This window comes from Aquarana catesbeiana, linkage group LG07 (assembly GCF_042186555.1).
Source record: "Aquarana catesbeiana isolate 2022-GZ linkage group LG07, ASM4218655v1, whole genome shotgun sequence".
In the NCBI taxonomy this organism is placed as follows: domain Eukaryota; kingdom Metazoa; phylum Chordata; class Amphibia; order Anura; family Ranidae; genus Aquarana; species Aquarana catesbeiana.
In genome coordinates, this window is record NC_133330.1 from 94,086,502 (window position 1) to 94,114,355 (window position 27,854).

Consider the following 27,854-nt stretch of genomic DNA (forward strand, 5'->3'; position numbering starts at 1 on the left):
TGTTGTTGGCTCACACTACTTTGGCAATACTGGAACTGGTGTGGTGGCAATCAGGAACACTTTTGCTGACTACACTGGTCTGACAATACTGCAACTGGTGTACAACTCGTACACATTTCGGGCTACATGTATGTATATACCTGTATTTGTAGGTTAGGTAGAATCAAAGAAAAATACTCAAAACTTATATGGAGCCTTATCACGACAGCCAGGTAGTGATTAGTATTTTCACGATCAGACTGATGCACTGGTGTCAGAAAACTGATTGATGTAGTACCCTCTAGCTTGCTAGAATAGGTAGTGTTACCCTCTGCATTTGGGGGCGTCGTCCGGATATTCGCCCACGGGTAACCTGCCAGTCGTTACGCCTAGTCGTTTTGTCCAGGACCACTGCAGGGGTTAAAAAAACGGGGAAAAGGACTTGTGTTCTCTGCCCATTTGTGACTGCTCAAAAGCCAAGTGCTGTTGCCCCTAGCAACCAGCGGAAGCGGCTGTTGTTCCCTGCTTACCAAGTGGCCCCAACCGCGGCCGGGACAGACAATCTGCTTTCAGTGAACTTTACCATGTGCTGTCACCCGTGGCAACCACGGTGGGTGATCGCGCCCATGAATTACAAATGCACCCAGCATTCTGCTTATGGCTGGGAAAAAAGACTTTATGCTTTAAAATCCTGCTAAAGACAGTAAAGTATGCACAGAGATGTCTGCTGTTGCTAGTGGTGATCGGGGTAAGCCAGCGGGTTCCTGCAGGAGGGAGTTTGTCAGTTGTCTAACCATGGCTAATGGGAAGGAGTGCCTTAAACCTGCTAACTATAGTGAGATACACTATATTGCCACAAGTATTGTGACAATTGCCTTTACACACACATGAACTTTAATGGCATCATGGTCTTAGTCCATAGGGTTCAATATTGAGTTGGCCCACCCTGTGCAGATATAACAGTGTCAACTTTTCTGAGAAGGCTGCCCACAAGCTTTAGGAGTCTGTCAATAGGAATGTTTGACCATTCTTCCAGAAGCGCATTTGAGAGGTCAGGCACTTATGTTGACGAAAAGGCCTAGCTCGCAGTCTATGCACTAATTCATCCCAAAGGTGTTCTACCAGGTTGAGGTCAGGACTCTGTGCAGGCCGGTCAACTTCCTCCACCCCAAACTCACTCATCCGCACTATATTGCCAAAAGAATTTGGCCATCCCTCCAAATCATCTGGTGGAGGGGGGATTATGGTGTGGGTTTTTTTTTTAGAGGTTGGGCTTGGCCCATTAGTTCCAGTGAAGGGAACTCTTAAGGCATCAGCATCCCAAGACATTTTGGACAATTTCATGCTCCCAACTTGTGAGGATAGCCCCTTCCTGTTCCAACATGACTGCGCACCAGTGCACTAAGCAAGGTCCATAAAGACATGGATGAGCGAGTTTTTGTGGTAGAGGAACTTGACAGGCCTGCACAGTCTTGACCTCAACCCGATAGAACCTCTTTGGGATGAATTCCAGTGGAGCCAGGGCTTCTCGTCCCACATCAGTGCCTGACCTCACAAATGCGCTTCTGGAAGGATGATCTAACATTCCCATAGACACACTCCTAAACCTTGTGGACAGCCTTCCCAGAAGAGTTGAAGCTGTAATAGCTGCAAAGGTTGGGCCAACTCAATATTGAACCCTACAGACTAATGCCCTGTACACACGGTCGGATTTTCCGACGGAAAATGTTCGATGGTAGCTTGTTGTCGGAAATTCAGACCATGTGTAGGCTCCATCGGACATTTTCCATTGGAATTTCCGACACAAAATTTGAGATCTGGATCTCAAATTTTCCGACAACAAAATCCGTTCTCGTAAATTCCGATCATGTGTACATAATCCGACGCACAAAGTTCCATGCATGCTCAGAATTAAGTACAAGACGGAAGCGCTCGGTCTGGTAAAACTAGCGTTCGTAATGGAGATAGCACATTCGTCACGCTGGACTTTTCTTAATCTCTTAATGCAGCGCATTCTCTTCTTCTTTAGAATGCTAGAATAATTAAGTTGTTTTGCTGCTGATATTCACACAGAGTTCTGAAAAAATAATTTCTTTATTATTTCTCATGATCTCCTGAATATTTTATTTTTTGGTTTTCGTCAGATCTCCATAATAATGTATTTAATTTTTGTTTATAGTGTTTTTTTTTTATCAAGATCTCCTTGTTTTTTTGTTTTTTTCTAGTGCTCTCCATAATATTGTTTGTAGTTTTGTGTGTCAAGTTACCACAACACCATTATTATCTAGTATTTTTTTTAACCTCAAGGAGGTTGTTTGGTGTTGGTGTCCCTTGTTAATTTGACCTTGTATTTTGGAAATGTAACTGCCTACTCACAAACATACTGTCCTTTTTGAAGTAAAACACATAGGAAAATATTTGTGAATACAAAATAGACATTTATTATGGGTCATAATAAAATAAAGAGGAAGGCAATGCTGGAGATACTTGTGAAATTGGCGAAGCTTTGTACCCCAGGGCACACATCAACTATTTTACACCCAAAATTGGTAGCCTGAGGAGTCCATATAATAGTAACACAATCCGTTCCCGGACTACTAGAGATCAGGAACAGCAGCAGATGACATATATGTCCCCAGGCTGTGGTGCTACCACAGCCTGTGTCTTTTGTCAGACCAGACTGAACCCAGGCCATCAATTTCTTGTCTTACTTCCACTCTTCCTTCCAGGCTTCCTTCCAGGCTGTGGCTGTGGTGTTGGAGGTGTGGCAGGAGGTGGTGGAGGAGGAGGAGGATGGTCCAACTCACACAGGTGTGTTTTGGTTGGCCCCTCAACCCCTTATTTAGGATCGTATACATAATTTCCTCACACAAGAGGCGTTGGCCCTCTTCCATTTCCTGCATTTTGCTGGCAGTCATGCTGCCAAAGGCCTCTTGAGGAGTGGGGGTGGCTCTGAGGGCCGCCTTAGCCTACCAAATCAGCCCAAGCACTGCCTCCTGCACAATACTCCCCTTCCTGGGCCTTTTGGTTGGAAGGCGGAGGGGAGGGACCTGGGATTTGGTCAGGCTACTGGGCCGGGCCACCTCCTGGCTGCCACTTACACCCACCACCTCCTGGCTGCCACATTCCACAGCCTCTTCCTGGCTGCCACATTCCATGCACTCCTCCTGGCTGAGGCTTTCCTGTGTATGAAAAAAGAACATAGTTTTAGTTTTTTGTTCATCAATCACACACAATTTTCAGCTCATGACTGTTGCAAATTGAATGTTAACAAATAGAAAAGACTATCATTCTGACCCCTGCATTTTTCCTTCTTGTCCCAAACATTTTTGGCCACTACTGTCTATTGATATGTAAAACACTTTATTAAATCAACAATTCATGATCAATAATAACATCTAGTTAACATCATTAATTTTACGACCAGAAATATGTTGAACAACGCTATACCTGACTCAAGCTTGGCTCCTCCACTTCTTCTTCCTGGCTGGAAGGCCCAGGTTGCATGACGGAAGCCTCAGCTGGAGCTGTGGAAGGAAGAGTGGAAGGGAGAGTGATTGCCTGACTTCAGTCTGGTCTGACAGAAAACGCAGTCTCTCATAGTACCACAGCCTGGGGACATAAATGGCATCTTCTGCTGCTCCTGATCTCATGGAATCCTGGACCTTATTGCACTCACTATTATAAGTGCTCCTCAGGCCACCACTTTTGGCTTTTAAATAGGGGATGGTTGCCGTGGGGACCACCGGCTTCACCAACTCCAGCAGTTTCTCCAGCACTGCCTGCCTCTTTTGTTTATGATTATAATGCGGATGTTTCACCTGCCACAGACAGAGCAGCTCCCTGTACTTGTCTATGAATAGGGGGAGGAAGTTGTGGTCATTGAAGCCATCCATTTTCTCTGCAAGACACAACACAAGACAAACCCTAATGTCAGGCTAAACTCTCCTAATCCTGTCCCAATGTAGGCCTCAATCTATAAGCATTCTAGACCACTGATGCCCCAAGTTCAAATTGTACCTTTGTTCTAATGATTGGCGCTTCCGATACTCCTTCCTCCGCTCACAGATCGTACGTATGACGCACGCGTGTTAGGCTTTATATACACTGCCTATGCATGAAATTCCGCCCGCCCCTTTCTAGTCTATTCCCTGCCTCTTTGTAGAGATGGTGGAGATGGTGGACATCTTGAAGAGGGCTGACTATGATGGGAAGTATGGACCTTACCTAAACCCTAATGTGAGAGAGGCCAAGATCATGGCTAAAGTTGTGAAGAGCCTGCGCTGGAATTTTGGGGTATAGCGATCCAAGGATCAACTGAGGAAACGATGGTCAGACCTGAAATTGAGGGAGCAGGATCAGTACAGAAGAATCAAGAGAGTTCTTCAAAAAAGTAAGTTGCTGTCAAGTAAGTTTTTGATGTGTGTTCCTATTATTATTATTACTTGCATGCTGCTCCATGTGCTTTTCTTTACTGTTGTACAGTAGGTGACCGCGATATTGTGTCAATCTCGCCACTGTTATCGATGAGATTTGACACCTGCGAGCCCCATTGCGGGAGCCAGCGCCGAGCTGGCTCGCTCATCGGAAAAGGAAAACTTTTTTTCCTTTCGCGATGAGTGACAGGCAGTGCTGACAGCTGTCTGGTATGACTTATGAGGGGGGACGCCGCGCCAAATTTTAAATAAAAAAAGGTCTGTATGGATTGTAAGGGGAACCCCCCTGCGCTGAAAAATTGGCGTGGGGGGTCCCCCCAAAATCGATACCAGACCCTTATCCGAGCATGCAACCCGGCCGGTCAGGAAAGGGGGTGGGGACGAGCGAGTGCTCCCCCTCCTGGACCATAACAGGCCGCATGCCCTCAACATGGGGAGTGGATGCTTTGGGGAAGGGGGGCCCCCCACTCCAAAGCACCTTGTCCTCATGTTGATGAGGACAAGGGCCTCTTCCCGACAACCTTGGCCGTTGGTTGTCGGGGTCTGCGGGCAGAGGGCTTATCGGAATCTGGGAGCCCCCTTTAACAAGGGGGCCCCCATATCCCTGCCCCCCACCCTATGTGAATAAGTATGGGATACATGGTACCCCTACCCATTCACCTAGGGAAAAAAGTGTCAATAAAAAAACACACTACACAGGTTTTAAAAGTAATTTATTAGACAGCTCTGGGGGTCTTCTTCCGACTTCAGGGTCTTCGACTTTGGGGGTCTTCTTCCGACTTCTCTTGCCTCTTCTCCCGGTGTTCCGCCTCTTCTCCCGATGTCCGCTATCTTCTGCCGGGCTCCTCCGCTATCTTCTGCTCTTTTGCCGCTCTTTTGCTAGAGGTGGCCCGGTCTTCACCGTCTTGTGTCTTCTTCTTCTTCTTCTTCTTCTTCTTCTTATTCCACAATGCTGTCTCCCGCTGTTATGCTGTGTGAGCGGTGCACGATCACTTATATAGGCATGGGGCGTGGTCACCAAATGATGTCACCCGGTGTCCCTGCACATGCTGGGACTGTGACATCACAAGGGGGCGGGGTCACTGCCTATATAAATGGTTGCGCAGCTCGCACACAGCATAACAGCGGGAGACAGCGTCGTGTCAACATCGGAAGAAGAGAAGAGGGGACAAGACAGTGCAGAAGACCGGGCCACCGCTAGCAAAAGAGCGGCAGAAGATAGCGGTGGGGCCCGGCAGAAGATAGCGGACACCGGAAGAAGAGGCAGAACACCAGGAGAAGAGGCGGAACACCGGGAGAAGTGGCCGGAGAAGTCAGAAGAAGACCCCCGAAGTCGGAAGAAGACCCTGAAGTCAGAAGAAGACCCCCGGAGCTGTCTAATAAATTACTTTTAAAACCTGTGTAGTGTGTTTTTTTTATTGACGCTTTTTTCTCTAGGTAAACGGGTAGGGGTACCATGTACCCCATACTCATTCACATAGGGTGGGGGGCCGGGATCTTGGGGCCCCCTTGTTAAAGGGGGCTCCCGGATTCCGATAAGCCCTCTGCTCGCAGACCCCGACAACCAACGGCCAGCTCGCTCGTCCCCACCCCCATTCCTGACTGGCCGGGCTGCGTGCTCGGATAAGGGTCTGGTATAGATTTTGGGGGGACCCCCCACGCTGATTTTTCGGCGTAGGGGGGTTCCCCTTACAATCCATACCAGACCTAAGGGCCTGGTATGCCCCTGGGGGGGAACCCACGCCGATTTTCTATTTTAAATTTGGTGCGGCGTTCCCCCTCATGAGTTATACCAGACAGCTGTCAGCACTGCCTGTCACTCATCGCGAAAGGAAAAAAAAGTTGTCCTTTCCCAATGAGCGAGCCAGCGCGACATGCACAGTAACCTGTCACCGAGAACCAGCGCGATCCCAACACAATCTCACAGTCAGGTACTGTACAGTTTAAAATGGCAACTTTCAGATTCGTGGGCATAGTAATCGTTCGTAGTAAACATTGTCCGTTCGCCCACTAATATGATGTTTGGGGCAGATCCAGGTTAACTGTATTATTTGTATTAAATTGTATTAAAATAAGCTAAGCACATTGTTGTCTAGATTGGTTTGTAACTAGAATGAAATGCAAACTTGATTCAGTGTAAGGAGAGGACACTCAGCAGCTGTATACACATCTGGAAGCAGGAGCACTAGTGTGGGACACCAGAACAAACTTTTTAGGGTGTCCCACACAGGTGCTCCAGTGGATACTAGGGGTGTCTCCATGTGTGAAAATTGTACAAAAAAGGTAAGTATTCCAGCTTTAGAAAGGGAAAAAAATGTCTTCAGCTTGGAACTCTGCCCAAAAAAGACAATTGTACGACACTTCCAAGCAATGTTTCAGATTTCTATTTCTGCCCTCAAATATCTGTGTGCTAAGTATACCTTTTTTTTCACATAGGGGAGAAAAGACTCGGGACATCTGAGGACACCAGGAACCCAAAACCTCCTAAAGAAGGGGAAATACCACCAACACAACCAGAGGATGTGGAGGGAGACGTTTGTGAAGTTGGTGAAATAGTGACCACAACAGGTGAGTGTCTGAGACCACAGCTTCCGTAATAGATGTATGCCTGCATATTTTTAATACATGGTGTGTTTTTGAATTTTAGGTGATGTGGATGTTGTGGAAGAAGAAACTCATTTCACAAGTGCAAGTGCACACGTCCTCATCGGGGAGATCATGGTGTGCAATCGTGATTTACAGAAGATCAAAGAAGACATCAATGATGTTGAAAAAAGACTCAAAAACATCATTGATGTTTTAGGCAGAATCTAAAACACACCAAAATTCTTCAATTTGTTGAGATTTTCTAAATATTTAAAAAATGTTTAAAGTCTATTGAAAGTCAAATTTTGAAGATGTACACAGTGTGTCAACATGTGCTATCTGCCATCACGGGATTGCAGATAGCACATGTTGTGGGTGCAACCCCTTCCTCGCAACTAAAGTAGCTGAGACGAAGGGGTTGCACCCCCGAAACACGTCCATTGATCCCCCATGATGGGAGCTAGCACATGTTGTCATTAGGCATGGGATCAGGAGTGAAATCCCCATTTTGACTCTCAATTTGTGTGCATCTTCAAAATTTGGCTTTCACAGGGGTGACATCACTTCATCTGATGAAGGCAATATCAACACAGTTTGGACATACTAATGTCTGATATTGCCTTCAATTTAACAAAGTTGAACTTTGTAAGTTCCTGAGTTGTGTATTGTTTTATGGTTTTAAACATGCCTGTTTAACACAAAAAAAGGCTATTTGTACTGTCAAACGCAAAAATTTTATTCCAAAAATATGTTGGTTTGTTCAAAAACCCTTTTCTAAAGCACATGTGAATGTGCACAGAGTAAAAAATTTTACATTCAACAATGTGTGGCTTCTTCTTTCAATGCTCAATAGCAGTTTTGGTACTAAGTTGGTGTTTACAGTGATAATGGGGGTTATGTACTAAAGGCAAATCCACTTTGCACTACAAGTGCACTTTCAGTGCAGTTTCAAGTGCACTTTTGCAGTGCACTTTTGCAGTGCACTTTTGCAGTGCACTTTTGCAGTACACTTTTGCAGTGCACTTGGAGTGCAAAGTGGATTTTCCATTAGTAAATAACTCCCACAGTGCTTTATAATTTGCCACAATCACGCCATTTTCTTGACTCCCAAAAATTAATTAATGGTGCTGAAAATGATTAATCTTTTTGTCATTAATGCATTACATACATTAACAACAAAAACAAGGTGTGTGTGTAGCAGACCCACAACATAATAGTTAGCTGAAGAAGAGATTGTCACCTCATGTATCAAATCAATTACGTTTGCACTATTGAAGAAAATGGCCAAAAAAGAAAAGTCCATTGGAGAACCTAGGAAACAGCTAAAAGAAATACAAGCAGTAAATCAAAGGACATCTTATTTCAGTTTAATTAGAAAATGTATTTTTAAAATATTTCTTAAACATTGTCTGACATATCAATTGCCCCCCTACCCACAAAGTACTCTACTTTTCGTGAACTTTGCGGGCGCTTTGGGGGGGGGGGGGGGGGGGCAAGCCAGGACGGCCAGCTCCAAGAGCCGTCAGATGTGTTGGATCCGGTAATAAGCCAGCCTCAGTCCCAACTGAGGCCATATAGTTTGATGCATTTTTTCTTAAAAAGTTATGTAATATGCAGCATGCAAGAACGATGTGATTGATTTTATATTCCACCATGTTTATTGCAGTGAGGAATAGGTGGAACCGGCTGGCCATTATCCCAAAAGCGTTCTCCAGCACTCTTCTGGCTCTGGCCAGCCTGTAGTTAAAAACCCTCTGGTCCGGGGTGAGGGTCCTCATCGGGAACGGCCGCATCAGGTGATTACCCAACCCAAACGCTTCATCAGCGACAAAGACGAACGAGAGTCCTTCCACGTTCTCTTCAGTAGGTGGCAATCCCAAGCCACCATTCTGGAGCCGTCTGTAAAACTCGGTCTGGGCGATGACTCCACCATCCGACATCCGGCCATTCTTCTCCACGTCCACATAGAGAAACTCATATGTCGCCGACACCACCGCCAACATCACAATACTATTAAACCCCTTATAGTTGTAATAGTATGACCCCGAGTTGGGGGGTGGGACTATGTGGACGTGTTTCCCATCAATTGCCCCTCCACAGTTGGGAAAGTCCCACCGCTGGGCAAATTGGGAAGCCACAGTCTGCCATTCCTGTGGCGTTGAAGGAAACTGTGGAGTCAAACAAGAAAAAAAAAATTTGTAATTTTGCACATAACATTGCAAGCAGATTAGACACAAACATTCTTGGCCAACATCAGTATTAACATTTATTTTAAGGAGTATTTAAAGACAAAAGTATAAGGTCCACTTAACAGATCCCCCCCCCCCCCCCCTCTGATGGCCCATTGTAAAAATTTTAGGGGGGGAGATGTGTTGGACAGGTAACCCTCTCCACTTCATTGAGAGCTGAAAAATAATGTGTGTTACTTCGGCCAGCCTCTCCTTACTTACACTATTGGCAGACCACTGGACAGGTAAGAAGTGTCATAATAAAATACAAATAAAACACACTGTCCAAATTGAAGCACTTTTTGACATTCTGCAATTACCTACCCTGTTTCCCCGAAAATAAGACCTAGCGTGATTGTCGGTGATGGCTGCAATATAAGCCCTACCCCCCAAATAAGCCCTAGTTAAAGTCCTTGTATGTTTTATTTTCAGGGTAGGGCTTATTTTTGGGGAAACAGGGAAGGGCTTATTTGGGGGGTAGGGCTTATATTGCAGCCATCACTGACAATCACGCTAGGTCTTATTTTCAGGGAAACAGGGTATCAAGATAATAGGAGAACAAACCTTTAAACCATACCATTTGAAAGTATTCAGGCAGGCTCTTTCACTACATGCTTTGGTGAATTCATCCATAAATATGAACACAAAAGAGGTAGGTATAGTGTGTATGGGTTTGGCAAAGTCAGCAGATAGAGGATTGGTATCAGTTGACTTAGCGGTTGGGGGGGGGGATTCCAAATGATTTTGGGACCCCAAAAAAAAGCCTCTGGCACTCTGCATGAATTTAAGCACACAAATAACATTTAAACACATTTAAGGGGGTGTTTAGGGTAAAGCAGTACTATGGAGCTGACAAAATACATTCTTAAGTGACTAGGCTAGATGGGCATGGGCCCAGGATAGCATGCTGGGGAGGTTAGTAAAGGCAAATATGCATGAAGGACAAAAAAGGAAATTTAAAAACTTCCAGCATGCACGGGGACATTCACAGCATATTACAATCATGGTAATTAGGGAATGATGAAAGAAATACAATACATTAGCAAACATTAAATACATAGAATGTGATGTTAACCACTTAAGGACTAGCCTCGTTTTGGATCTTAGGTGTTTACATGTTTAAAACAGGTTTTTTTGCTAGAAAATTACTTAGAACCCCCAAACATTATATATTGTTTTTTTCTAACACCCTAGAGAATACTTTTTTTTGCACCGTATTTGCGCAGCAGTTTTATAAGCGCACTATTTTTGGAAAAAATTCACTTTTTTGAATAAAAAAATAAGACAACAGTAAAGTTAGCTCAATTTTTTTTAATATTGTGAAATATAATGTTACGCCAAGTAAATTGATACCCAACATGTCACGCTTCAAAATTGCACCCGCTCGTGGAATGGCGTCCAACTTTTACCCTCAAAAATCTCCATAGGCGACGTTTAAAAAATTCTACAGGTTGCATATTTTGTGTTACAGAGGAGGTCTAGGGCTAGAATTATTGCTCTCACTCTACCGGTCGCGGCAATACCTCACGTGTGTTTTGACCACCGTTTCATATGCGGGCGCTACTCACATAAGCGTTCGCTTCTGCGTGCAAGCTCGTCGGGACGGGGTTTTTTTTTTAATTTTTTAAAAATTTTAATTATTTATTTTACATGATTTTATTTATTTTTATGCTGTTTAAAAAAAAATTGTGTCACTTTTATTCCTATTACAAGGAATGTAAACATCCCTTGTAATAGAAAATAGCATGACAGGACCTCTTAAATATGAGATCTGGGGTCAAAAAGACCTCAGATCTCATATTTACACTAAAATGTAATAAAAAGAAAAAAGTCATTTAAAAAAATGACACTGAAAAAAAATGTGCCTTTTAAGACATATGGGCCGAAGTGACATTTTGACGTCGCTTCCGCCCAGCAGTGTCATGGAGACACTCTCATGGAGCCTCACTCATCTCCAGGCACAGTAGGGAGACAGACACGATTGCCTCCGCCGCTACCGACGGCTCCGGTAAGCGGCGGAGGACACCAGATCGCGGAGGGAGGGGGGCCCCTCTCCCGCCACTGATAAAAGTGATCTTGCGGCAAATCCACTGCAGAGACCACTTTTATCTGAAAGCCGACTGCTGCACGAAAACGGGGATACCAGGGTTATGGCAGCTAGCTGCTGCCATAACAACAACAATATCCACCGCCAAACTTTGGACGTACATCGGCGTGCGGTGGTCGGCAAGTGGTTAAAGGAGAAATCTTACCTTAATATAGTCCTTCTGCAGGACCTGAGAAGGTCTCTGGAATAATGATCCCCAGAGCCTGCGGGGAGATGCCTGTCAAGAACTTGATGTCCTGCAGACTTCTTCCCGTCGCCAAGTACCGAAACATGGCGACTAGCCTCTGCTTGGGAGTGATAGCTTGCCCATGCAGGTGTCCTGCTTGGTAATATAAGGGGACAGCAAAGCCAATAGATGGTGAAAAACGGGGTCCGTCATCCGGAGATAATTCCTGAAATCATCGGGATTCTCCTGGATCTCCCGCAACAAAGGCATGTGCGAGAATTGGTCACGCTGGAGTAACCAATTCTTGGTCCATGAACTCCTCCACGCCCTGTTCATGGAGTGGGCTTGGATCAAAGTAATAAGAACCCCAACACCAAGCCTCTGCATAGCACGAACTCTACGAGGAGTACGTAACCACAACATGGCTTCAAAACGGTCGGCTGGTCAGAATGAACTAACAGAATGCACTGATAAACAGAAAGGCCTGAGAAGAGCGAGCTGAAAATCAGAAACGAGTAGACAAGAACGCACTGAATATCAAATACCTACTATACAAATACGCACTGAAAAACAAATGCAACTGACTACACGCACTAAAAACCAGATACGAACCCACAAGCACAAACTGAAGAGCAGTAACAATCTGAAAAGCACGAGGCTGAAAAGCGCAAATCGTCTCTCACCAAACTTCTACTAACACGAGATTAGCAGAAGGAGCCCAAAGGGTGGCGCACTTGGTACTGAACTTCCCTTTTCTAGTGCCGTCGTATGTGTTGTACGTCAGCGCGTTCTTGATGTTTGGAATTTCCGACAAGATTTGTGTGACCGTGTGTATGCAAGACAAGTTTGAACCAACATCCGTTGGAAAAAAAACATGTATTTTGTCGTCGGAATGTGTACGTGGCATAAGGCTGGGATGCCATTAAAGTTCATGTGCATGTAAAGGCATAATTTTGGCAATATAATGTATGTGCCACAAACTTTGCTGTTACTCAAGACAACCACAGCAAATGCATGCTGCCACCTTCTCCCAGTTGCTCAGGCACAGTTGGTGCAGAGCGGCATGTCTGGACAAGTTCTGCACATGCTAGTGTGTGTATGTCATCATCATCATTATTTTGCCTGCAAACTTCAATACAGCGAGCAAAGGGTTACAGCAGAGCATGCAGGAAAAGGCCTGCTTATCAGCATTGTGGGCACCAGCCAGTCTGGAAGCTTGGGAGTGAAGCCACACCCTGGAGGAGATCCAGCACACCCTGCTAGCAGCGAGAGAGAGGAGCAAGATGGTGGAGGGTGCACATGTGTACCCAGCTTTGACCTGGTTGCCTGATCTGCAGGAGCAGACACTGGTGGACACCGGAGTAGACCGAGCCACTGTGCCTGCTGTGTCCTGCGTGCAGAATACCACCGTGGTAGTCAGTGCCTAGATTCGGTGTGGGCACTGTGATGTGCCACTCACCAGGCTGACATCCAGCGAGCAGGAGCCACTGAGCTACAATGTGGACCTGCGATCAGGACTGTGCACCTTACAGCCGCGGAAGTTGCGGAAAGGCCGGTGCGGGCCTGGAAGGCGGGATTGAGTCTGAGCCTGGCTAGTCACCTGTGAAGAATAGCAACATTGGGGAAGAAAGTTGGAGATCTACCATGGCCTGCAGCCCAGTCAGGGACCTGGTAACTGTCAGTACTGTCCAGCAGGGACCAGACACTGTCCCTAAAATGCTGGCTGTGCCTATGTGCTCTGCAGACCCCAAATGGAAGGAGCTAGTGCAGGAGGGAGATGTGCCCTCAGGTGAGCCAGTGGGGGGAAGGCAGTGACAGGGCCATAGACTGGGGGTCACCCAGACTGCAGACAGAATTTGGGACCTTGGATGATGAGTTGGCGGATTGGTCGTCACACAGTAGCTCGGAGGAGGTATGGGAGTGGGGATACTCTCAGAATGAAGAAGTCCAGTCCGAGGTGTTTATTGTACCAGATCCAGCTGAAGAGACCGGAAAAGCCACAAAGACCCCAGTCAGCATAAGACAAACCTTCTTTAACAGACCCTCCACCACCAAGACCAGGGCAGCTAAATTCAAGCAGTGGGTCAGGAGGTCACCCAACGCTTGCCTCCTTCCAAGAAAAGGGAAGCCAAGAAAACTGCTCAGGTTTTGCAGGTTCCAGCGGGAGGTTCAGTGCAAAACAGGTCTGGACTATCCCTATGTCCTTCCCGACATCATGAACGTCCTCGAGGACTCCTAGAGAGAGTGGGAGGATGACTTGGTGTGGGAGTACATGCACATCCCCAAGCCTCTACGGGTGCCACATTGTTAGGAGAGCTGGGCCCAGTTTCAGAACATTCATAAGAAATGGAGCCCGGGGAGGGCAATCTATAAAGACAGAGTGGTGCTCCTGAAAGTAGGACAGCCTGCCAGGAGCCACTCTGTTGCCATCAGGAGAGCTGATGGTAGCAAGAGAAGATTGCCCAACCCTGATTTCTATCTGCAGCAGCAAAGGGACTTCTGGGGTGTGCAGCTTACAAATGGAGATCCTCACATGGACAGCTGTGAAGAGTTGCTGCCTGTGTCTTTTCTTTTGTTACTACGGACCTGCCACCCTAACCTGTGCCAAATGAACTATCCCTACTGATGAACTTGGGTAGGGCCTAGTCTACTGATGCAAGCCCTTTGAAAATAGCCTGTTGACAAGGGAATGGGCTTCCTCCCATCAGAGACTCTAGGAAAAATAAGTGCTTTGATGTTTATTTTCTGCCAGCAGGCCTATAACCCCCTGCTGACAGAATGTGAATAATTACTTAGGCTTAGAGATAGGATTGTGTTTCTTTGTGTTTTCCTCTGTTTGCAGGTGACGTTGTGAACAGCTGTTCACCCTACTCTGGATGGATTCAAGAATTCTTCCTTGTTGGGAGGACTTCACTTGAGCGGGAGGTGCTCCCACTTAATTCTGTGTATATGTTTTTTCATGCCTGATAGCAGCAGGGACCTGTAGCCAGGATATAAGTATTGTACATTTGCAGTGTATATTGTTGAAAGAGAACCTGTATATTTTTGATATTTGAATTTATTTGTATCATAGCCCCATCCCAGTTGTGGGGTTTTTTTTGTGTCTTTTTTCCCTCCCACTTTATTTTATGGGATGCCCTGTTTTTTCTCCTGAGCTCAGGAGCCATTTTTGTTTTCCCAGCCGTTGGCACAGGCTGTTATCTGGAGGGGGGTGAGTGTAGCACCCTCTAGTGTGCTAGAATAGGTAGTGTTAAGGTTTTTTTTTGTTAGAATAGGTAAAATGTTGTGAGTGTTCTGGGGGGCTGGTATGACTTTTCAGGGAGCACCTCTGGTACCTTCCCCTACTTCTGGAACTTGCTGGAAACTTCCAGAAGAATAGGAGGGAGGTTTGGAGGAGTTGCCTGGAATATTCATGAGGGCCCTAACCAATCCCCAACAGATGGATTGGCAGGGGGAAGGCCCCCTCAAATACTCAGGGTCAGCCCAGATGGGCAGGAAAGTTTGGGTGGAAGTTGGAAATGCTAGGAGGCTGTTGATGGACCCTTGAGGGTAACCCCATAGTCTGGGGGGGGTGACCTTGGGTCTGGAAGCTCGGGTGTAGGAGGGATCCCCTGAAAACCCATGGAGGAATCCTGTCCAGTGGCACGGGAGCAGGTGTTAGGACAGCAGGATCCAGTGAGCACATCCGGGAGATCTCCAAGGAGAAGACAGCCAGGTGGGCTGGTGAGTGTTACAGTTGGGGATGAACTGAGAGGCAGCCTGAGAGGATTGAATGAGAGCAGTCTGAGATGGATGCAGAGTCAGTGTGGGAGGACTGTGGAAGCTTAGAAAAAGGCTAGAGAAAGAGGCGGCTGCAGCCAGGTGGGCTGGCAGTGCCTGAAGAGGTGGTGCTGGGATCAGTAGCCACAAAAGGACAGCTGGACACTCAGACTTTTCCACGCTACCAAAGGGGCCCGCGGTCCCTACCTGTAAATGACATTTGCTATCAATCTTACTGAGCCCTATTGTCAGATCAAATAACAGTGTGCCAGCTGGTCCTGGAAGTTGTAGTGCCTATAGTTTCCTGACTCAAGAGTGCTGTGGAAAATTCTGTGTGCCTGGCTGTGCAGGGTGCAGGATCCCTTATTCACCAGTGGCTCATGTGTGGGTAGCGCTACACTGAGTTATAAAATTAATAAGTGACTTCTGTGCTAGAGCTCATATCCCTGGAGAGATTGATGCATTTTAGTGTCTATGTGCTCGGTCTAAGTTCATTACCAATCTGTATGCAATTGTACTGTGTGTTGGCAGATTGCATGCAGATTGTAAACTAGCAGATCTGCCAGACAGAGATCTGTGTGTGTGTGGCCTAGCAGACCAGTCAGCAGACAAACTGCTAGGTGGTGGAAAGCTACTGTTTGTTATGTGTGTCTGGTGTAGGGGTGTGTTGACAGTAGGAAGAGTGATTAACACAGGGGTTCTAGCTCACAGGATAGCTGGAGGTATCCTAGGAGAGTGTGCTAATTGCTAAACTGCTCCTTAACCCTTAGAGTGCACCAGATTGTAGAGATGAGCCAAACACCCCCCCCCCGCAGCAGAACATGCGAACAGGCAAAACATTTGTGCGAACACCGTTAAAGTCTATGAACATGAACATGAAAAAACAAAAGTGCTCATTTTAAAGGCTTATATGCAAATTACTGCCATAAAAAGTGTATGGGGACCCGGAGGGGACATGGGGACATGTATCAATGCAAAAAATTGTTTTAAAGCATTTTTTCAGGAGCAGTGATTTTAATAATGCTTAAAGTGAAACAATAAAAATGAAATATTCCTTTACATATTCTGCCTGGGGGATCTCCTTAGTCTGCCTGTAAAGTAGCGCATCTTCCCCATGTTCATAACAGTACCACAGCAAAATGACATTTCTAAAGGAAAAAAATGTAATTTAAAACTGCTCGCGGCTCCTGGCAGGCCGCAGGAAAAGGGGGAGGGGCGAGAGAGCGGCCTCCTCCTGAACCATACCAGGCCACATGCCCTCAACATGGGGAGGGTGCTTTGTTGGTCCCCCCCCAAAGCACCTTGTACCCATGTTGATGGGGACAAGGGCCTTATCCCCACAACCCTTGCCCGGTGGTTGTGGGCGTCTACAGGCGGGGGGGCTTTTCGGAATCTGGAAACCCCCTTTAACAAGGGGGCCCCCAGATCCCAGCCCCCCTTCTATGTGAATGGGTATCGGGTACATAGTACCCCTGCTCATTCACCAAAAGAGTGTCAAAAAAACAAAAATAACAGGAGACAGTTTTTGACCATTCCTTTATTAAAAAAAAGTGTACAGCGTAAATCCATCTTCAACCACAGCACCGACGGACCAAAAAAAACAAAAAAGAAACGGAAAAACTCTGCTTCGATGGGAGGCGTCCCCACGACTTGCAGCCTTTTTGCGCTGACAGCTCTTATATAGCCAAGGACGGGGCCACCCGATGATGTAACCAGGTGACCCGCCCCCTTCTGATGTCATGTGACATCATGTGACGTCAGAGGAGGGCGGGGTCACCCGTTTACATCACCGGGTGGCCGGGCAAGGGTTGTGGGGATGAGGCCCTTGCCCCCATCAACATGGAGACAAGGTGCTTTGGGGGACCCCAAAGCACCCTCCCCATGTTGAGGGCATGTGACCTGGTATGGTTCAGGAGGGGGGGCACTCTCTCGCCCCCCCTTTTCCTGCGGCCTGCCAGGTTGCATACTCAGATAAGGGTCTGGTATGGATTTTGGGGGGACCCCCACGCCATTTTTTTATTTTGCCACGGGGTTCCCCTTAAAATCCATACCAGACCTGAAGGGCCTGGTATGGATTTTGGGGGGGACCCCATGCCATTTTTTTTATTTTGGCGTGGGGTTTCCCTTAATATCCGTACCAGACCTGAAGGTCCTGGTAATGGACTGGGGGGGACCCATGCCATTTTTTCCAATGATTTTTATGTATATTGCTGGGATCCAACAATACGTTAGAGCTGCAAGAAATGTCATTTTGCTGCTCCCATTCATTACACTATGTACAGGTAATACATAGCCTTACATAGTGTGGGGTGTGGACCCCCTGAGCCATGATTGCCCAAAAGCACCCTACCTTTGGCCAATCATGGCTCTCACAGCAGAGCGCACTGTGATTGGCCAAAGCATGCAGGTCAGGTGCATGCTTTGGCCAATCAGCAGCCGTCAATACACTGTGATCCTGCAGGGCATTATGGGGCATTCCGAGGGTGCTCGAATTTCCCGCAAACACCCCATGATCTTCGGAATTCAGGCTCATCCCTACCAGATTGTATGTAAGATTCGCATCTGCCTGTGTGTGGTCAGTAAGCCTGTATTAAAGTGGAGTTTCCCTCTAGTGGTGACCAGAGGTAGTGTGGGCTGTGAAAGTGTATCCCGGCCAGTCTTACTTGCTTAGAATAAACTCCCTCTCATTACCTTCTACCCCAGTCTAGGTCCACACCCTGGTTAGATAGCTGCCACCACGGGCGTGCATTCATGACAAGAGGGTGCACACAAATGGGAGGCTGTGTTAAACCTTTCTCATGCCCTCAGGAGTGAGCCATCAGGCCATTTATAGAGTATACAGTCGGAAGGCAAGTAATTAAAGTAAAAAATCCCATCCTATTTAAAACACCAAAGACACCATTAAACTTCTAGACAATATTGAGATCAGTGAAGGATTACTGTTAGTAACTGCGGACAATGCATCTTTATATACTTGCATCTCCCACCAGTTGGGATTTGATGCAGTATAATATTACCTCCAAAAGAAAGGTGTAGCAATGGGGGCAAAATTTGACCCCAGCTTGGCCAATTTATTTATGTCCGAATGGGAGGAGGATGACGTCTATGCCCGGAAGAGTCCGGAATTGGTCCTCTGGGTTTACTACATAGACGACATTCTCCTCCCTTGGAATGATAGTTTAGATCCTCTCTTTTCATATATGGCTCACCTTAATGCCAACCACAGAGGCATTGTATTAACATTTGAAGCCAGTCGAGAGAAAATTCACTTCTTAGACTTGGAGATCAAAGTAGATGGCAGCAGACTCATTACTAGTACTTATTTTAAATCAACCAACAGGAACTCGTTCCTGAGACAACTGTCATCATCGGAATTGGTTGCGTTCTGTTCGGTCCTCACTGATAGCCAGCTCGCCTGCTCTCATGGAGTACAATGCAGTTGCTTAATTTTTTTTTTTTTTTTGACACCAATTAAGCAACTGCATTGTACTCCATGAGAGCAGGCGAGCTGGCTATCAGTGAGGACCAAGCAAGCCCCCTGGGACTCTGAGAGCCTATTGGGAGATCAGCTGTAATCTATTACTGAGCCCAGGGGTGGCTCCATAGCGTGTATTGACGCAGCTGAACACTGTGTCACACGCTCTAAGGTGAGCGCAACCACTTTGGGGGTCACCGAGGCACATCACGGCATGATCTGGGCACTTTGATACAGCAATTGGATTTTTTTCTGTGAAACACTTCGTGCATCACTGTTACTTTTGGAACTTTTTCACTGCATATTGCTGTGTGATGTTACACTGGAGGATTTTTCAACAATAAGGACAATTTGTTGTCTCAAATATCACATATCACTTATATGGTTATATGTATATATTTTTTATCACTTATCACTTACATGATCCTATTGGAGTTTGCATGTGTTATGTGTAGTGCACATCTCTATTTTTATTGAGTATCATCAATTAATGTTTATTGTATTTATTTATTTATATATGCAGAGTTCATTTAGTTTTTTATCATTTGCACATTGCACTTTGAATTTATCATATTTTGTACTTTATTGCACTGTATTGTATTGATTTGCACATGCAAAATTGATTACAGTTTTGCGTCATTTATATACTTGTGATTGAATGTACATGGCACCATTAGGGTGAACACACACAATAACACATACCTAAGCACAGCGCAAGTTTTTCCTTTTATGTTTACTGCACGGCTATGAATACGTGATCTGCGTTTGCAGCTGGGCATTTATATTTTAATACAGTTGGTTCTCCTATAAGGTATTGGATCATTGTGGCTCGCAAGATTTTTTCTTTTATTTATGGACCCAATATGCCCACAATTTCGAAAACACATAGGGGAAGCACTGGGGTAGATTTTGGAGATTTTGAAAGGGACCATATACCACCGCATAAGGACTTTCATATTTGCTTCAATTAAAGCTATATTCAAAATGCCTTTAGATGCAGCAATAGAAGCTCTATGCCATTCCTCAACACTCCATGTGTGATGGAGATCACTCTCCCATTCCCACATGAAGAGTGATTTAGTCTCAGCCCTAGCTAGTGATCGGTAAATCACTGAGATCCCGCCCCTCTGCTCCACAGCTTGACCACACCACCGTTCATATTCCGTGATCAAAAGTGGGGTATAACTGGGGGACCTAAGAGACTGCAGAAAGTGAAATATCTGTCTGAAAGGAAATCTTTCTGTGTTGGGCATGTCGAGTTTGTTAATGTAGTGGGTCAAAGTGAGGGGTCCCGTAGGATTAGCAAAGTGTCCTAATCTATACATCCCCTTATCTAGCCACCATTGGAATGCTTGTATGTCCATGCCTGGGGGAAAAAGAGGATTTCGGACAACGGTTACCAATTTGATACTATTCGAGAGTTGTGTTTGAGAGAGTCCCACAGTGTCAGGGAGTGGGAAAGTGTAGGGACCATCATGGCAGGTCTAGATCTAGGATGGGACCAGATAATGTAATCTAAAGTAAATTGAGAGATAGCCTGTCGTTCCATATGTACCCAATCTGGGTGAGCAACCCTAGAGTATACAGTGGACAGTTGGGAAAGTTGTGCTGCCTGATGATACCAGATAAGATTAGGTAAACCCACTCCTCCTTGATCCCTGCTCCTGAACAGAGTCTCCTTGGAAATCCTATGTCCCTTCCCACCCCATGTAAATTTAATAATTTTAGATTGAAACTTCCTGAGGTGATCTTTGGGGATAGGTATTGGTAAGGACCTAAAGAGATAAAGAACACGTGGTAGCAAAGTCAGTTTCACAGAGATAAATCTACCTAACCAAGATAGCCCCATTTTGTCCCATCTTGATAAGTCCTTTCCTAATTTACGAAAAAGTGGGGGGAAATTAGCATTATAGAGATTGTCAATTGATGAAGTAAGGTTGATACCCGGATAGGGGATCATTTTCTCCCCCCAACTGAATCGGAAGTCGTTTTTGAGCAAGGCCATCATGGAAGTCAGTAGATTAATGTTTAGAGCCATAGATTTAGAGTAATTAACCCTAAGACCAGATACCTTGCCGAAGTCATCGAGCACCTTGTATAAGTTAGGTAAAGAAGTAAGCGGTGAGGTGATGAAAAGTAAAACATCATCGGCAAAGAGAGCGCACTTGTGGGTTTGTTGGCCACAACGCACTCCATGTATGTCTGGATTATCCCGGATGGCGATAGCTAGTGTCTCGATGACCACAGGAAAAAATCAATGGGGACAAAGGGCAGCCTTGTCTAGTACCATTTAGAATCGGAAAAGAGTCTGAATAATAACCCTGCATTTTGACTTGTGCAACCGGAGTATTGTATAGTGCTCCTATTATATTCATAAAGGTTCGACCAAAACCCCACTTCTTTAGTATCGGGAACAGGAAGGCCCAGGAGACAGAGTCAAAAGCTTTCATTAGATCCAGAGACAGCACGAATCCCTGCCCAGCACGAGTCCTTTGTCCCAGCCAGAGTTTAGTAACGAAACTATGTCTATCGCTCTCCTGATCTGGTCTGGACCCTGTCTCCCAGGAATGAAACCCACCTGATCCCTATGAATATATGGGCTTATAAAGGAGGATATTCTATTAGCTAAGATTTTAGTTAAGATTTTTAGATCATTGCTGATCAAAGATATGGGCCTGTAATTAGCTGTACAGCTAGTGTCCTTACCTGGTTTTGGTAGTACTGTAATGAAGGCTGAATTAAGCGTCTTGTCTAGTTGTCCCCCTGCTCGTAGCTGATTATAAAAGCGAGCTAGATATGGAGAAAGCTGCGAGGAGAAATGTTTGTAATACGGGGCTGAAAAGCCATCTGGACCAGGAGCAGAGTCATTTTTGAGGTTATGAATGACCTGAGATACTTCCTCCGCAGAAATAGGATTTTCAAGGCTGTCCTTATGATGCTCTCAAAGCTTAGGGATCTTTAGTGAGTCCAGATAAGAATCAATTGTGTTAGACGAGGGTTCCGACCCATGAGTACCGTATAAAGATCAGTAAAAATCATGAAAGGATTCCATGATTTTAAGAGGATTCTGGGATAGGGAACCATTACTTAAACATATCTTAGGTAAAGTGCGCACCCACAACCTTGGAGTAAGCCTGCGTGCCAACATGGCTCCCAATTTGTCCTTTTGATGATAGAACCTCCCTCCATCCCATCGCAAACTTTTCTCCGCAATGGCCGTGAGGGACAAATTAAGAGCCATGCGCGCGGATTCAAGACTAGCTGCCAATGTCGAAGTGGGGTTGCATTTATGTTGTTTACTGAAGTGAGAAAATTCACTTTCAAGTCTGGCTATTTCCAGTTTGCGGGCTTTGCTTATTCTAGCGGACATTTGGATTAGCTTACCCCTTACATAGGCTTTGTGAGCTGCCCACAATGTGAAGGGAGAGATATTATCAACATCATTATGTAAGAAATATTCCTGGATATCTTTGCTAAGTTCATTGACATGTGAGGGATTGCTAAGTAAGGAAGCATTTAATTTCCAATGAAACCCGTGGTGATGAGTTACAGGTTTGTGTATGATTAAGAGAAGGAAGGAGTGGTCCGACCAGACAGAGTCTTTAATGATTGCCTTATGCACCAGCGGGATATGTTTTTGCATAATGAAAAAGTGATCAATTCTGGCAAAAGTATTGTGGGGGCTGGAATAATGCATATAATCCCGAGTTCCAGGATTTAGTTCCCTCCAGGCATCCACCAGACCCTGTTGGAAGATCTGTCTGGCTACACTGAGACTGAGACTCTGTCTGGTCTGGCGCACACCATCCCTTCCCGGGGGTCTAGACTTATCCCTTCCTGCGTCAAATGCTATGTTTGAATCTCCGCCGTATATTACCATGCCTTCCAGCATTGGAGCTAGGGGGAGAAAGAGGGATTGAAAAAATTTGGATTGTCCTCGGTTAGGTGCATAATATGAGATTAGTGAGTAAAGCTGGTCATCAATTAGTCCCTTCACTAGAATGAACCTGCCATCAGGGTCCCTAAATTCAGAAGTTAGTGAAAATTATGTTTTGTGGGAAAAGAAAATACGTACCCCTTTGTTTTTTTTATCAGAATTGGCAAGAAAGAACGTAGGGAATTTGGCATGTATGAAAGACGGAGCGTAAGATCTTGGAAAGTGTGTTTCCTGAAGAAATAGTATGTCTATTTTTTGGTCATGATAATATTGAAAGACTTTCCGACGCTTAAGTGGGGAGTTAAGCCCTTGTACGTTGTGTGAAGCCAAGCGTAGGGCCTGTGTGGAGGCGGCGTGGTCAGCCATGGAGCAGGATAGGTTGAGATGCCAGCAAACCCCAATCACCTACCTTCCAATTGATGGGTGGTATGTGGTCATGTTCCAACCGTAAGATCCCCAGATCACGATCCCGGGTCCCGTGAGCAAGCGAGATATAAATATGTTGCCTCCAAACTAGTGGAGGAGATCCCAACCCGAAGTAGGAATAAATGCAATCCGACTCCGAGGGTAGGATGAGGCGCAAAGATACCGCCCTGTGCACGGCACCCCCAAAAACTATGGCAAAAACAATGTATAACATATTAGGACACACTCCCTTTCCCAATGATAACTGAGAACTAAACCTGTAAAAGGTGAGGACAGAGAGGATCACAACTTAAAATTGTCCCATATGACAAAAATAATAAGAATACCATGTAGGGGGTAGAACCCTAAAAGAAAGGAGCAAAAACGATCAACGCCCCTCAGGACCAGACAGGTGCTTTTTTAAAAAGGAGACCTGTATGGTGAAGGGGTGAGGCATGTCTACATCCCAAAAAGGGAAGAAAAGGGAGAAAAAAAAAAAAAACAAGAGGGTCTGGTGGTTCAGGTAGCAGGGCTTTCCTTGGCTTTCTTGTACTTGGGTTTTTGCCATGTAGATGTCAGAGGACTGGGTGGAGGTGGCCGTTTGGGTAGGAGTGATGGAGAAGACTGCATCAGTGATGTTGGATCAGTGTTCAAGAGTCCCAGTTTTTTCAGCAAAAGTTCTCCTTCCGCTAGTGTAGAAAATCTGAAGGGCTTGCCGTTAAATTCAAATTTTAGGCTCAGCGGGAAAAACCACCAGTATTTCACATTTTTCTGTATTAGGACATTTAGAAGGGGTTTAAGTGCTTGCTGTCGTTGAATAGTATAAGGAGAACTATCAGCATACACCTGAACTGTATGACCCAGAAGCTGAATTTGAGGCATGGTGCGAGCCCTCCTCATGACCTCCTCCTTAACGTTGTAGTAGTGAGGTTTCACCACAATGTCCCTGGGAAGACCATCCGAGCGAGGGGGACCTAGGGCTCTGTGGGCCCTATCGAGCTCCAACCTGTGGGCTCTGATATCAGGTATCGGGTGTTTGATGAGAGAGTGTACTGCTTCCGGGATGTCCGTGAAAGTCTCAGGAAGACCCCCTTATCCTGAAGTTCAGCCGTCTGGACCTATTTTCAAGGTCATCGATTTTGGCAATGGCCCCCTCCAGCTGATCATTGAGTTCCTGAAAGCGATCCGTATTTTGATTGACCCGATCGATTGTGGCGTCCATTTTAGTTTCAATATGCTCAATGTGGGATCCCAGGAAATGGAGGTCTGATTTAATATCAGAGGTGATATCTGAAGTTATTTTGGCAGCAGTTTGTGCAAGTCCTTTATCAAGCATTTCTGTAAATTTGGTAAAGAGCATAGAGATATCAGGGGGATATGAGGAGAACTGATTCACATCCTGTTGCTGTAAGCCAGGCCTCTGTGAGGATGAGGCAGTGTGTGGCATGTGTAGTCCATCCAGGGTCTGATCTAACAGGGACAATGTGGAGGCAGGAGATGCTGGATCTATTATAAGGTGGGGCAGAGGAGTCTCTCCACATACCTCTTTAAGAAGAGCAGTGCGCCAGGGAGAGGAATCTGCTGTGCCTGTATATGCAGCATCGCTTGTGTGCCGCTCCGCCGCCATCTTAGGCGTCTGTGCTGTGTCCAGCAAGGCCGAGAAACCATCCTCTGGGGTCCGTTTAGGTGGATCAATCTGCCCTATCTCGATCCTGAGGGTAACCGTCGTGTTCCATTCCCGATTACGAGTGTGGATCCATTGCGGGGAGTGCCGAATGCTCGGAGCGGGACGGAGCTCTGTGATCAGGCGTCCATGTCACAGAGCGCCGGGCATGCACCTCAGCACTTGGATGTTTTGAGAAATGACCGTATTATAGGGCCATTGTTACCTGAACGAGCTGGTGTCATTTATAGAGGTGCTCCATCATTACAGATGAGAGTTGCCCCTAATGTTATCAATACCCCTTCCAAACCCACTTTTTTCCACTATGCCCAATTCCATAATAGGGATCCTAAAGAAACTCAATTTTTGGTGATAGTCAAATATACTCCACCATGGTGGGGTGGTTCAGCTAAGAGAGGGATTTCACAACTTGAAACTTATTGGATATATGAGCTCATGTCTTATCTTCCTTATGGTATGAACGTGGAGTAGGACATCAATGCGTTTATTAACAGGGCTTGTTGAGCCCACTCCACGCTCACTAGTACATTTTTATTACATAATTTATTGCATTGTATTTTTGTCATTTTTTTTTTATATTATTATACCATTTATAGTTTATTCATTTTAATTAATTCACAGTCCAATTATTTTATTTTATAATTATCATAATAGATTCATCTGTGCCTAAATCACATGCTCCCACTAGGTGTCGCTATATTGGTTGTGATGCCTATACACCATTCACTTATTCGTACTATATTGTTTTGTCAACACAACATTTGTCGAGTCAGGCTGACGTTGTGCTGATCGATCTCAATGAAATTTAAGATCTACCTATAGATACTGTTTAGATAATGTATAGTATGTCTGTGCTTATAATCAGATTTGGAAGATACGATTTATCTATTTTTAATATTGTTCCCTGTTGTGCTATTCCTTCCTGTGACCAGAGGGGGCCCGTGAATGTTTTTGTTTCCGGTTTTAATCATGAGCTCCCTTCTGCTGTTTCACAGTTTGACAATGAGGCTTGGAATGCAATGTCTAAGACATTGTTTTTCCTTTCATTGTATCCCAATGGGGAGTGATGGTGAGGCGTGAAACGCACGCCGGCCCCATGTTGCTGTTTCACAGTGTGATAGTGAGGTTTGGAATGCATTGTTCAAGGCATTGTTTTTCCTCTCATTGCATTTAATGGAAAATGATGGCGAGGCGTGGAACTCATGCCTGCGCCATCTTGGAACATCATTTAGCTCTGTTTTCAGGAGTCCCCACTAGTCAATTTGTGGCCATTTGTTACTGGTCTGGTTATATACATATACTGCAATGTCTGCACACGACCCTCACACCCCAGATGATGCCCAATAGAATGAAACGCAACGTTCGACGCTTGTGAGCCATTGCAGTCTCTTTTTTTATGCATCTTTGGATTTTATATGTGCTAATCAGACCTGTGTAAGTGTACACCTGTTTTTACAATAAAATGCTTTTATACAGTTTTACACGTTTGGACGTTTATTCCCTACATACATGTTTGGGAGCGGCCTTCCTTACTGATGTTTGCTGTTCATTGGGAGTTTGTCCAGTTAAAGTGGAACCTCCTCATTCAACCAGTAATGGGGTGTATACAGACCATCCATCTGATACAGCAAGACAAAGTTTAGGTGTTACCTCACACATGCTTGGTTGACTCATTACAAACCAGTATATGAGTCCACAACTTCTGGTAAGCATGTCCATTTTTACTCCTTGGTGGTGGATTGCACAAACCAATGACTGGTGTTTTTTCTACTGTACCTTCACATGGGTTTCTTCATCTCCACTTAAGGATTTCATTTTCTCTGTGGACTTTTTTCATTCATTCTTTAATTTTTGATTCATGAACACTTATTTCGGAGTCTTTGAACTTTAAATATTGATTGATATTTTTGTTTTATTGATCAGAGCACGGTATTGACTATTCAATTATTGTTGTATTTGTGTTTTGTCATTTGTGTGCATATTAACAGTTCTCTATGTCACATCATTTTTATTAATAGTTGTTTATTGCACTGTATCATTCTTTCAAACTTCAGCGCTGCACTATTATTATTTTTTATTTGTTTACATGATTTTTCTAGTGAGTATTAGCTGCTTTCCACTATCTTAGAGTGCAGTTTTTTATTTTTCTACAAGTAATTGAAGTAGAAATTGTTGAAGTTCCGCAGAGAGATATTATAAAATAAGGACAGAGCAGCCTTCCTCATTTTACCCCAGGGAAACCCCTAAAATAATTTTCATGTCTCAGAGAATCCCTGCAAGAATTACATTAATCAGGGGTCAGTGGGACATTGCCCCTTACAGTGGTGATCAGAATGACACTCTTACAGACAACTAAAAATATCACTGTCATGACAAATGTCATGCTGCTGGCACTGCCAAGTAGCGTTGGACTGAGAATTATGTAGGCGTAACTAGAACCTTCAGGGTCCTAGAGCAAGAAACCATGAAGGCCCCCTCCTCATGATGGGATCAGTGGCAGTGGTGGCAGTGGTGGTGCTAAAAATGGGATCAGTGGCAGTGCTAGGGGGGTTGAAATGAGTGGCAGTGCTTGTGATGGGATGAGGATCAGTGGCAGTGCTGGGGGGTTGATGGGATCAGTAGCAGTGCTAGGGGGTTGATGGGATCAATGGCAGTGGTGGTAGGGGGATTAGGATCGGTGACAGTGCTGGGAGGGTGTGATCAGTGGGAGTGCTGTGGAATTGATGGGATCAGTGGCGGTGCTGGGGGGATTGATTGGGTCAGTGGCAGTGGTGGTTGTGGTGGTAATGGGATTAGTGGCAGTGCTGGGATGAGTGGCAGTGGTGGTGGGGGGGAATGGGATCAGTGGCAGTACTGTTGGGGGGGTAGGATCCGTGCCAATGCTGGGAGGGGGAAGATGGGGTGAGTGGTAGTGCTGGTGGGGAGGGGAGAATGGGATATGGATCAGTGGCAGTACTGTTAGGGGCATAGGATCTGTGCCAGTGCTGGGAGGGGTAAGATGGGGTGAATGGCAGTGCTGGTGGGGAGGGGGAAATGGTAGTGCTGGTGATGGGATGAGTGGCAGTGCTGGGGATGGGATGAGTGGCAGTGGT